This window comes from Chaetura pelagica, unplaced genomic scaffold, assembly GCF_000747805.2.
Source record: "Chaetura pelagica isolate M959 unplaced genomic scaffold, ChaPel_1.0 scaffold159, whole genome shotgun sequence".
Classification (NCBI taxonomy): Eukaryota; Metazoa; Chordata; class Aves; order Apodiformes; family Apodidae; genus Chaetura; species Chaetura pelagica.
Genome location: NW_009954555.1, coordinates 5574549 through 5586449, shown reverse-complemented (window position 1 = coordinate 5586449; position 11901 = coordinate 5574549). Strand labels below are relative to the sequence as shown.

The following is an 11901-nucleotide window of genomic DNA, read 5'->3' as shown; positions in this document are numbered from 1 at the left end:
CCCCCAGTGCGGGCAGGACCCCCCAGTGTGGGCAGGACCCCCCAGTGTGGGCAGGACCTCCCGTCCTGACAGGGCTCCATGGCTGCTTGATGATCCAGCTTGGATCCGAGTTTCGGAGGCTTGGAGCAGCCTCTGGTTTGGTTTGGGCAGAGCTGGAGCCCCATGTGCAGCATCTCCTGCCTGCCCAAAGGTTTTTCCAAAGGAGCAGATCAACATGTTCACCTGCCGGGTCCTCACTTAGAACTGAACTCTGAGATTCTTCAATGCCAGCAACTTTGATTAATTTTTTGTAATTGCCCTGCAAGCTCCCCAGAGCCCACAGGGAAAGCATCACTCTGAGGGCTTTCTTCTCCCTGTACCTCCAGTAGGGTCATTAATGCTGAGGAATTGCCCACCCCACCCCCAGACCCTTGCTGTGCACGTGAAAATTAAACACAAGAGATGAAGCTGCTAAATTGGATTCATGGATGCAGACGAACGTGGCCCCTGCAGCCCTTCCTTGCTGCAGGAGGCTGGGAGCTGCAGGGCAGCAGGAGGAGGGAGCAGCCCCTGCCCAGGGCTGCCCAAGCCTGGTAGTTCCCGTTCTTTCCCACCAGACAAGATTGATTTATGTATGAAATAGCCCTGCTTCAGCTGCTGCCACACCACCCGGGTGTTCCCTCTTGGAAAACCCCGCTGCGGTTGGGCAGTGCTGAAGCACAGGAGCAGGTCACAGCCCGATGGCTCAGGGGGTACCCTGGGATTTGCAGCATGAGGCAGCACCCAGGGAAACAGGGAAGGAAAACGTGATGTGAAAGCGGGTGTTGGGTTGGTTCCCTCCATGGGCCAGGGTGCAGGGAAGGGGGAGGATCTCCAGTGATCATCTCCAGTCATTTCTGCAGCCTGGCAGCACAGCCCAGGTTTGAAAGTCCCAGTGAGTGGAAAACCAGCCTTGAGTCTGTGAGGAGCTCCGGGAGGAGCTGCCAGAACACAGTGGGAATGCCAAAGCTCCAGACATCCCTGTGCAGGGATCAGGGTTTCATCCCTCTGAGCCCACATGCTCCTCACACCCTGGTCCACAGGCTGAACTTCCCAACTCTGCTGTTCAGTTCTTCCTTGGCTGCCCATCTGAGGCCACCCACAGCCAGTCCCACTCTGTCCCCAGCACCTGCAGTCCCAAGACAGGGGATACCCTGGCCATCCTGCTTCCCACCAGCAGAGCCCCTGGAAGCTCAGCCCATGGCAAAAAGGATTATTTTTTCTCAGAAATGGAAGTCATACATGATGTTAGTGCCCCACCTTTGTGACCCTGACACTATTTGACTTTACTAGGCCCATAAATGAAATTAAAACACAGTTAAAATGGATGTCTTAAATGGACTCATAAAAGCTCTCGATGGAAGAAACACTCTATTCTTCTAACTTTTTAATGACATCTATTCACGCTTCCCCTTCCGCTATGAACTTTTAATGACTTCTAATATTTCTACAAACCAATTCACCTGCAACCCCCAGGAGACACCTTTGTGCCGTGGTGTAAATCCTATGGCAAAGCCAGACCTTGGAGGCACAGCCAGAACAGAGCCATCAGGATGGCAGTGCCAGCACGTTTGGGACTGGCTCCTTGTGCTGCTTCTCCTGGGACAGCAATGGGATCAGATGGCTGATACTGTATAGTATATTTAGTATATATAGTGTAGTATACTATGTAGTGTGTATATATATAGTACACTATGCTATATCATACCATGTGCTATTGTATTAGCATTAATGTTGATCTTATTAATGTTGATGCTGATGGTGAAAATAACAACAATATCATTTTTCCCATTGTTTCTCTGGGGTTGGGCCCAGGCAGAGCAGCCAGTGCTGGGTCCCCAGTGGGTACCAGGGGAAAAGGAGGGTCCCAGGGCCACAGTGACATCCCAGCTCAGTGCCCCTTTATGGTCAGGAGACAAGGTCCAGCCACTCAGTGCCACAGTCCTGAAATAAAGATGATTAAGGAGATATTCCAGCCTCTTCTTTTTTCTTCTCCTCAGTAAATGTCATGCTTCAGGGGACTATAGCCAAGAAAAGTTCAAAGTAATAATATCAAAAATCTGCTTCTCTTTTCCTTTTGACATTTTATTGTGATGCGAAATAGCAGGGGATAAAAGCTCTAATGGGGATATTTGCTTCTTCCTTTTGGTGAGGATTTTAAATGCTGCCTGGCTATGACTCACATTTATTATGATATATGCAAATCTTCCTGGGCCTCATTCACAAAGCTGGAGCAGCCATGGCTGCCCTGGCAGGGGATTTACTGGGTGGGATCTAAGGCCTGGCAGAGTCTTCCCAAGTCCCTGCTCCTCATGGGAAGCACCAAGCCCAGCAAGGAGGACGGATGCATCCATAGGGAAAACTGCTCTTCTGCAGCCTTTGCTTCCATAGGAGCTCACAGCTTCACCCTACACCCACTTTTTGCACTTCCTGCAGCTGAAGCACAAACTGCTGCTCCATCAAACATTTGATTGTATTTCTGTGTTGACTTTAAACCAGAAAGTTTGGATGGGTAAACACTGGCAAGTAACCAGGCTATAAAATACAACTTTAATATTATTTAGCTGGTAATGTGCAGAGAGTCTTGTTGATTTGTGTAGGGGCAAAATGGGTTGATTAAAAAAAAAACAACAAAACAAACACAAAAACCCCCCAAACAAACAAAACCCCCCTCATTTCACATTGAATCCTATCCTAATTAGAAGCTATTATTGCTCTCCAGCAAATAATTTTCTGAACTAAGTCCATTCCACAGAGAGTGATCAAAGGGTGATTTAATTAAATTTTCATGTTTAATTTTCCTTTTTTCATTTCTGACTTTATAATTTTTTGTTCCTGCCATTGGAGGAGGGAGAGGCAGGTCCTGCTCTGCTCTGGATGGGGCATCTTCTCTCCAGCCACTCTGGGCACGGACACCCAGCTGGTGCCTGGCAGCGTGAGCTGCCCAGAGCACAGGTTTCCCTCTTCATGGTATCTTGGTTTTAGTTATCTGGTCTGCAGCCAGCCTAAACGTTATACTTAATTTAGAGCAATAACACTTAAATTATGAATTGTCTGCTGTAAGTATAAATTATACATTTTGGAGATGAATATTCAGGTCCTAATTCAAAGCGGCAGATGTGGCATGGAAATGTTTGCAGGCAGATGTGGTTCCAAGCTGGGATTTGTTCTTATTTTCCCTGGAAGTCGTCCCCAGCTGACCCTCCCTAGCAGAGCCAGAACCTTTTGGGGACCCTGGCACCACTGCAGCCCCGTGTGCCCCCACTGCCCCATGTTTGCTGTGTCTTTCAGGGGTCAGGGTTGGTTTCTGCCGGATCTGCTGGCAGGGAACAGCTGGAAGGTCCACACGGAGCCACAGTTCCCAGATGCCCACCCAGAATTACAGGATCGTCCCACGAGAAGTTGGCACCCACTGGAGATGCCCTTGCCCCACAGACTGTCACAGGGCTTGAAACTTCATGAAAAGTAAAAGTACTGGGAAGAAAACATGTTCTGTCCCAGCTCAGAGCAGGGCACTGGCACTGAACTATCGACGCCCGCGGTGAACTCGGCAGAGGGGACCCCAGGAGCGGGTAAATTGGCTGCACGTGAGGCAAAGGCAAGGACTGGGGGAAGAACATCCGTGGGGAATGGGGAGGTAAATGCCTGCATCAGTGGACGGGGTTTAAGAGAGTCTTTGCCAGGCCTTTCCTCTGGGATCAGCCCAAGGCCCCGTGCCAGGGGACACGCGCAGCCCGACCCAGCGCTGCGTCTAACAGCTCCTTCCCATGTCCAATTTGTGTTGACAAGGAGGAAGCAGGTTGCTGATTAGTGGGAAACACAGAGGGAATGAGGCTCCCTGGCTCCAGCCTGTGCAGCTCTGGCTGCCTCTCCCCAACGGGACGGGAGGATTAAAGCCCCAGCCTCCCTGTGCTGCCTCTGATGGTACTAAAGGATTCATCAAAGTGACAAGGCTACAAAAGCCGCGCGTTACTGCTCCTCTGTTCCCTTGCCACTCCTGGGGAAATAATGCCCCTGCTGAGATGGATATGATCTGTTTCAATTATTTTTTAATTTTCAATCTGTTAGTCAAACCCCGACACTTGGAGAAAAAGGAAAAAATAATGCAAAGTACTTTCAAGAACTCCTGTTCTGGTAAAACACTCCCCTGCTAAGCACACGAGATGCCTCCTGCAGCAGCTGGTAAGTTAGGGGGCATTTAGGAAAACCACATTTACATACAAACATGATTCCAGCCCTGCACCTACGTAGATGGAGAGATCTCTCCTTCTTCCTGCCAACCCTCACTGATCCTGCTGTCACCGGGACAGATGCTCACATTAAGACATGTGCTGACATGCACCTGTTTCCTAAGATCAAGCAAAGAATCTTTCCTCAGGCATCGCTGCGTCCGTGGGCACAGGGATGTGGTGGGACAGGGTGTGGGTGGGATGGAGATGCACCAGGCAGCCTGACAACGTACTGGGCTCCACACTGTGTTTTACAGACCAAGTTATTCCAGTTTTGTTGCTGTTGCCAAGCCCGTTTCCAACTGCAGTGCATGGCACACTGCTGCATGCCAGAGCACGGCCCTCACCGTGCCCACGGCTCCCCACGCCCTGCCTGCTCCCTCTCCCTTTCCCAGGTAGTTACTGCTGGCAATTCACAAGATAAAACGCTGCCTTTGCATTTCCCAGAATCTCAGCTTCTGCAAAAATCTTTATCTGATGGAAAAACCTTTATTTTTAGCTTTGCTTTTTCACTGAAAACCAAAGAATTCCCCTCAGATCCCTCAGTAATGAATCGCAGAGAAAGTTTCTCTCTGGTTCATCTGAACAGCACTCATCTAAGGGGGTGGAAAATTACTGAAATCTTTAATAGTAGGTAACAAAAAAGAAGTCTTAAATTCAACCTGCACAACATTTTAAATCACATCTGACATGATTCATTCCACACGCAAATGCTTCCTGTGCTGTGAAAGCATCTGACTTCAAACAGCACCAGGATCACCACCTACCTTGGCCCTGGTCCCCATCCATCCATCCATCCATCCATCCATCCATCCATCCATCCATCCATCCACCCATCCATCCATCCATTCATCCCTCCCTCCCTCCCTCCCTTCCTCCCTCCTTACCCCTGTCCTGGGTGCCAGCAGCCCGTTGTTTCCCAATGACTCACTTTAGAACAGCAGCAGTTTGGAAGAGTGGGCTTTGGCCTTCACCTCTGAAGCACAGACCTTCTTCTTCACCCAGGACACTGCATAGTTGTTTGCAAATGTACAGAACACTAAAACTTTGGCCAAAGAGGTTTTTCCACCAATTTGCAGGTTCGCAGCCATTTTTCTTTCATTAGTAAAAAAACCCCACTCCAAATCCCCTCCAAAAGAGAAGCTGGGCATAGCATGGACTTTATCAGGTCATTTTTCTTCCTTAGAATTTAGTCTAACCTGATTGTTCTGTGTTCCTGCAATACTCCTTCCTGTCGGTGGGATAAATAAAGCACAAAGTATTTAACTGATCAATAGAGACATAATGAAGTGGAGGTTGCCTGGTGATAAACGAGTGGCCAGAGGTGACTCCTGGCTTGCAGACAGCATTGGCCACTGTCGCGGGCATGGCACAGCCTGCATTTCAGCTGAAAAGCACATCAAGTGTTTATTGAGACACTTTTAATTAGCATAAGCTCAAGTAGAAAAGGGAAATTGACCTGCATCTTTAGAAGAGGGCTCTGAACTGCCCCAGGGTACAGACCTGTAACCCTTTTCATTTCAGCAGCACCACGACTGGAAAGGACAAGAGGAAAAACCATCTCCTTGCTGTGGAAGATACTGAACAAAGCAAATAATACATTTCCTTCAGTGCCAGGGAGTTGGGTTGTTTCCAAGCATTTGGGATTGTCTGTCTCCTTCCTTCTCTCACTGTATTTCCCCTTCTTTCATCTGGAAAACTCTAACAAGAGGAAGCAGATTTTCCCAACGCTCAGCTTTGCACTGAAGCCCTCTCTCCTGAAGGCACATGGCAAGGAGGGATGCACCATCACAGGTGCTGGGAGAGGATGCAAGGAGATGCCAACACCTCCCTGGTCCCAGCTTGGCACCAGTTAGTTCTGACTTCAACTACATCCCAAACCTGTGTCTTGGAGCAGGGCTCTGATCAGTGGCTGACAAGGCTCTTTAGCATAATACACAACAGAAACAGGTTTCTACAGCAGAACTCCAGCTTTTTCACACTGGGATAATACTCAGATTTATTCAAGCATCATATCACATGAATTCCTCTTAAACACCGTTTCCTGGAGGCAGAACTTGTCCAGCTCTTCCTGCCTGGAGAATTCAGCCCATTCACTTTTCCCCACAGCCACAGGAACAATGTGAAAAACAAACCACAAAAGCTGTTCCAAGAGGAAAACCAAAGCAAAACACTTTCAGATCTGCAGCATCAGGGGACAGAGCTGGAATCCATCCCCTGGAGCCAGGGCTGTGCTCAGGGTCAGCCCCCCTTCCCTGCAGGGCTCCCTGGAAGCCCAACTCCCTGCTTCCAGAACCAGGTCACCCTGGCAAACAGGGACAAACCCTCTGGTGACAGTCACTCCCCAGCCAGGGCTGGGCTGCTGCACGTGTGCCCAGGTCCAGGTGCCAAACAATTGCTTGATTACGTGGTGTTTTTTACACTGGTTTTGGCTCCTAATTGGATACACTTTTCCACGAGGAGATAAAATATTTAAAAACAAGTATCTGACAGAGCAAGTCAGCCTTTATTGAAATGACTTCATCGTCTTGAACTGATGCCTTCAAGTACTCTTTTGTAATTCACCCTTATAGATATAAAATTATCATCTGAAGGAAGATTGTTAATAAAACTGACACTTCCCCATCAGTCAACTTAATTCACAATAAAACACTTTCTAAACCCAATTATGCCTGCCTGATGACTGACGTGCACTTCAGCGTTACTGGTCACGTGCAAAAGCAGATACAAAAATCAGATGTGAGTCATTTATGACAGACCAGGCAAGTTCTGCTGGGAAAACCCTGGGATTGCTGCTGGTTGCTGGCAGGTAAAACCAGCGACCCCAGCGCAGGCAGGACCCGACGTGACCCAGCATTTTTAATGCTTCCTTGATGACTTTCAGTGTGTGATCAGATGTGTTTCTGCTCCAGGACCCCTCCGCAGCTGATGCCTGTTAACACCTGCGCTCTGGGCATTGCTCATTCCAGCATCCCCAGCCATCCGTGGTGCTTTACATCTCCCAGGTGAACAAGTCACTGGACATCAAAAGACAAAGCACTTGTTCATCTGGGGGTGTTGCCTCTTCCCACTGTTTTTCTACTGCCTTCTTGCATCCATGGGAATTTGTTTTGCTACATTTGGATTGAATGTAAGACCTTACATTCCTACAGAGGATTTCTTTTTAAAAATAGCAAAGTTATCTTGCAGCATAACTCTAATTATTTTCTGGGGAGGCAGAAAATAACACTGTAGGATTATTAGTCCATCAAATTTGGGAACACAGAAAAGGCTATGAGACAACAGAGACAAACTTCAGCTTGGGTATCAACCTGAAAGGGTTGAATTCCAGGATGGGACTTTGAGCCTGGGCAGGACACTGGGAGGGCAGGACATGGACATGATGCTGTTGGTTCCTGGTGACTCCCACATCATCCCGTTCTGCAGGACCTCCCAAGGGGCAGCTCCACCTGTGAGTTCAGACCCCAGCCCTCCCCAGCCCAGAGCCACCACTTCTCAGGGCTCCTTGGTGCCGGTGCCTCCCTGGGGACTCTGACACAGCCCATTCCCTTAGGAAGAAAAATGTGTTTGAGTGAAGTCAGGCAGCTGTGGTGGCAGCAGCGATGGCATGGCAACCATTGCCAGGGAGACTGAGCTCTGCGCAGCCCAGGACAGCTCCCTCAGGCAACTTCATTTTGGCCAGGATGGCCCCAGATTCTTCCTGTGCTCTCCCTGTTCTCTTCCCTGCACTCAGGGATCTTTTCCTGGAGAATCCCAGCAGCCAGGGTTGGCAGGTCCCAGGGTGCAGCCCAGGCACTTCACCTTTATTCCATGTTCATAAAGCATCTTGCCATCCCAGCAAAGTGCCACTGTGGGGCCTCTGCTGCCCCACAGGTGCAGCCAGGGCTGGGTGCTCAGCTGCTCCACATGGAGCACTGGGAGGAACCACAGCTGTTTCCAGCAGAGGGACAGCATCCCCAGGCCTGTGGGTGCTGCCTGCACAGGATACAACCTGCTGCTTGCAAGGAGTCACCTCTGTTCCTTCACTGCAACGTTACTATATTTGAATATTCTTCTTTGTTAACCAGAGTTATTCGTTCAGAGACAAAAATCTCATCTGACTGTCACAAGGAGCAGCAGTTTAGTGCTTTACTGCTCTTCAGGGATGCCGTTTCCGTGGCGTTTCACATTTTATTCCCTTTTATTGGCTGTGGGGTTGTTAAAAAGGGAACAAGGTGCATCAATCATGTGTCAGGGAAAGCTGCCAGGTGCTGGGCTGTGGCTGCACCAAAGGCAGCAGGAGCACAGGGGTGTCCAGCCACAGCCTGGGGTGCTTGGCACTGCACAGGCTTTGCCATCCTCATCCCCAGGGCAAGAAACATGAAAATTAAGGCAACAGATGAGCATCAGTCAGCTGCAGGCTTCCTGAGAGAGGTGGAAAAGGTGTAACCTGCCTCTCCCTGCCCTTTCATTTCCGTGGGCACCGGCAGGGAGGCTGAGCCAGCAGCTGCCCACATGGCCATTCTGCTGCCTGTCAGCAAAGAGTGAGTGGGAGGCAGCAGGGAGTCACACACCCAGGCACTGCTCTTCCAACAAAACCAGGGTTGGATTTAAACAGCTTGTGTCCCCTCATGCTCACTCTGCCTGCAGCATCTCAGCAGGGGATGGGTGGCAGTCACAGTGATGCTGGAGCTGCTCGGGGCTATGGGCACTGGGCAGCCATGGTCCACCCTGAGCATCCATCCCAGTGCCTCTGGCTAAGGCAGGGGATAAAATCCTAACTTCTCACTCCAAGGACAGCATCAGAGAACATTGTTTGCCCAGCAATCATGGCACATATCTGCCCCATGCAAGCAAAAATGAGAGAGAGGCTGTTGTCTAACACCAAAGCAAACCTGTTGCTGCTCCACGCTCAGCACCACACCCTGCACAGACCTGGCTCTCACCCAGGGCTCCCCAAAATCCACCACACACTGCTGTGCCTGAGCACACCAGTTCAGCAGAGCAAATAGTGCCAGGCACAGGACTTAATTTACTTGGAAAGGTTGTGGTGGCACCAGATGTCCAAAGCACAGGAGGTGGATGAATGGCTCCAAGAGCTGGGCTCATTCATCTTGCTGCCCTGCTAAAAATACTTGTATGTGCTGTGCTTCCCTGCAGGCTGCAGCCTTCCCTCCCAGCATGGAGGTTCTGCTCTGAAATAAATCCCCAGCAATGGGCTCTGGCCACGCTCTGTGCCCTGCACTTGGGTTCCTGCAGGATCCTGAGCTGCCCCACAGCTCCTGCCACCTGCAGGGCCTTGGGGAACACTCACTCAGGTTACTGGGAGAATTCGCTCGATGCAAACATCAGGATGCAGACACACAACTGATTAGAAATAGAACAGCTCTTTTTTTTAAAAAAAAAAAAAAAGCCACAAAACAACCACCTCTTTTATTCCAGGTGCTGCATTCTGGACTTGAAGTGACAGCTCATGTGCTGCTGGGAAGGGCACGGTCCTTCTGATGTTACGGCACCACACGCTGGTTAATGCCTGCACGATATTTAACTGACAGAATTAATCATGGTTGCTCAGCCTTTTCACCATATGTATTGCTCTCCTATCTGGTCCTTAGAGAAATCCCAAGCAGCATTGATGAGCTGCCTTAAAAACATCTTTAGGCTGAAATAAGCCAGAGAAGAAACCCAGCATTTCCCAGCTTTACAGAACTGTAACACCTGAACTCACAATGCCCCATTTCCCAAAGCAGGTTCCCCTCCTGATGGCTCCAAGTGGAAAACCAGCAGCTGATACAACGTTCAGCAGAGATGTGACACACAGGAGAGGAGAAGCTATCTATCAAAGCAATTCCTGAAGCCTCACAATAAAACAAAGGGCCAAATACAATAACAAAGCACCACTGGTACTTTTGGAGCTGGTTGGGAAGCTGACTCAAATAACAGGTCTGTACTGGGCTCTGAGCTTGGTCTGTGCAGACCACTGCTATGGGTGCCAAAGGAGCTGCCCTGGCCAAAGGGCAGGGATGCACTGGTGCCTGCATCCCTGCTCCTCCATGTTGCAGGAGAATCAGCACTGGAGATGGTGGCAGTCTGCTCACAGGAACAGTGAGACCAGAGTCCTCCAGCCTTTACCCAACACACGTGGTCCATGATGCCCAGACATGAGCTCTGTGCAAGTCCAGCCCTGACACATCCACATGGAACCCCAATCCCACCAACCGGATGGGTCCACTACAGCCAGACTTGTTGGACAACCTGAGCTAGACAGCCAGCTCAACCATCTGCTGCTAATGGAGACTTTCCTCCAGGCTGATGTGACATCTGTCATCCCAGGACGTGCCTGGGAACAGGCACCTGCCTGAGCAATCTGTATTTCAGCAGAGCAGAAGAGCTGCTCTGTCTTTATGGATCATCAACACTTCATCTGCTGCTGGAAGGATGAACAAGTTTGAGAGACCATTTTAGCTTCTCAGAAGAGTCCAAGTACTATTGAATCACCACAATATTGTTTTTTTCTCCTATTCTTCCTCTCTTCATCTGAAACACTTCACATTGCTATGAAGTCTAAGCCAGTCTATGAGGACCATATGTTCCCAGCTACTTTGCAGGAGCCCAGGACTAATTCAGATCTCAGGCCTGTCTCTGGGCCATCTGTTGCCAGGTTCTCACCAGACAATGTGTCATTATGGCCAGGAATTTGCATAACTACTTTAGAGGAATTGTGTCCAGCTCTATTCATTCCAGCCACAATGAACCTTCCCACACTGCAGGGAAGGGGGCAGGAGCTGCATGAGAAGCTGATGAGCTTGGCAGCCCAGGGCTGGGCTGAGCAGCCATGGGATGCCTTCAAGGTGCAATGCCACCCCCTCTGTCCCTCCTCCCCATCCATCACACAGGGCACTCCCAGCCTGCCAGCACTCCATCTTCTCAGCGAGGTTAATGCATTAATTCTCCCAGCTATGACAACAAGGGCTTAAATAACCGTGTCAATAACAGCTCCTGCTGCAGGAGGCTTGAAGGGGCTCCCTGCAGCCTTGGGCCTCTCTCTCCCTGTCAGCTGCAGAAAAAGTGATGCCAGGAAGAGGTAGCAGAGGCTGAAACCTCCCAGCAGACACACAGACTCCTCCCCAAGGCTTGCCCGGGGTGGAACCCCTGCCCAGCCTTCCCCTCTGACACTTCCAAGCCCTCGCACCGACCCCAGCAGCTCCGGTCCCGGCTGGACGTGCCGGGTCAGCTCCGACGGTTCCCTCCTCCTGCTGCAGAGCCGAGCCAGGGCCCCAAACCCCTCGGTGGTTGTGCCGGGACCCCCGGGGCTCCCAGGGGAGGGAGCAGCCGAGCCCGGTCCCAGCTCCGCTCCCTTCCCGGCCAAGCGGAGCCGCAGCCCGGGGAGCCTCTCGCCGGCAGCACAACGGCCCTTTCCTGAGAATTGCAGGCAGCTTCTCGTCCTGCGGGGCTGGGCTTTTTTGGTAGCAATAGGTGCTGTTTAAGTACTTGAAAGAACGGCCCTCAGCAGAGGTCTTGGGGTAAATGGCAGGTTGAGCGATACCCGGAGCTCCGGCGGGACGAGCGCGAACCGACGCTCACACGATCCCGTTCGCAAGGCTCGTTCTGTTTAAAGCAAACACCCAGCCCGCTGCAGCTCCCGAAGAGCCCGTGTCCTCCTCGTGTCTCCTCC

At 50.6% G+C, this 11901-nt stretch overlaps 1 protein-coding gene across 1 annotated transcript in view; it reads left to right on the top strand.

Annotated features, from left to right (window-relative positions):
* LOC104395585 (chromosome unknown open reading frame, human C1orf174) overlaps window positions 1-11901 on the top strand; it is a 112100-nt gene that overhangs the window by 42236 nt on the left and 57963 nt on the right. The gene's annotated exons all lie outside the window — the stretch shown is intronic.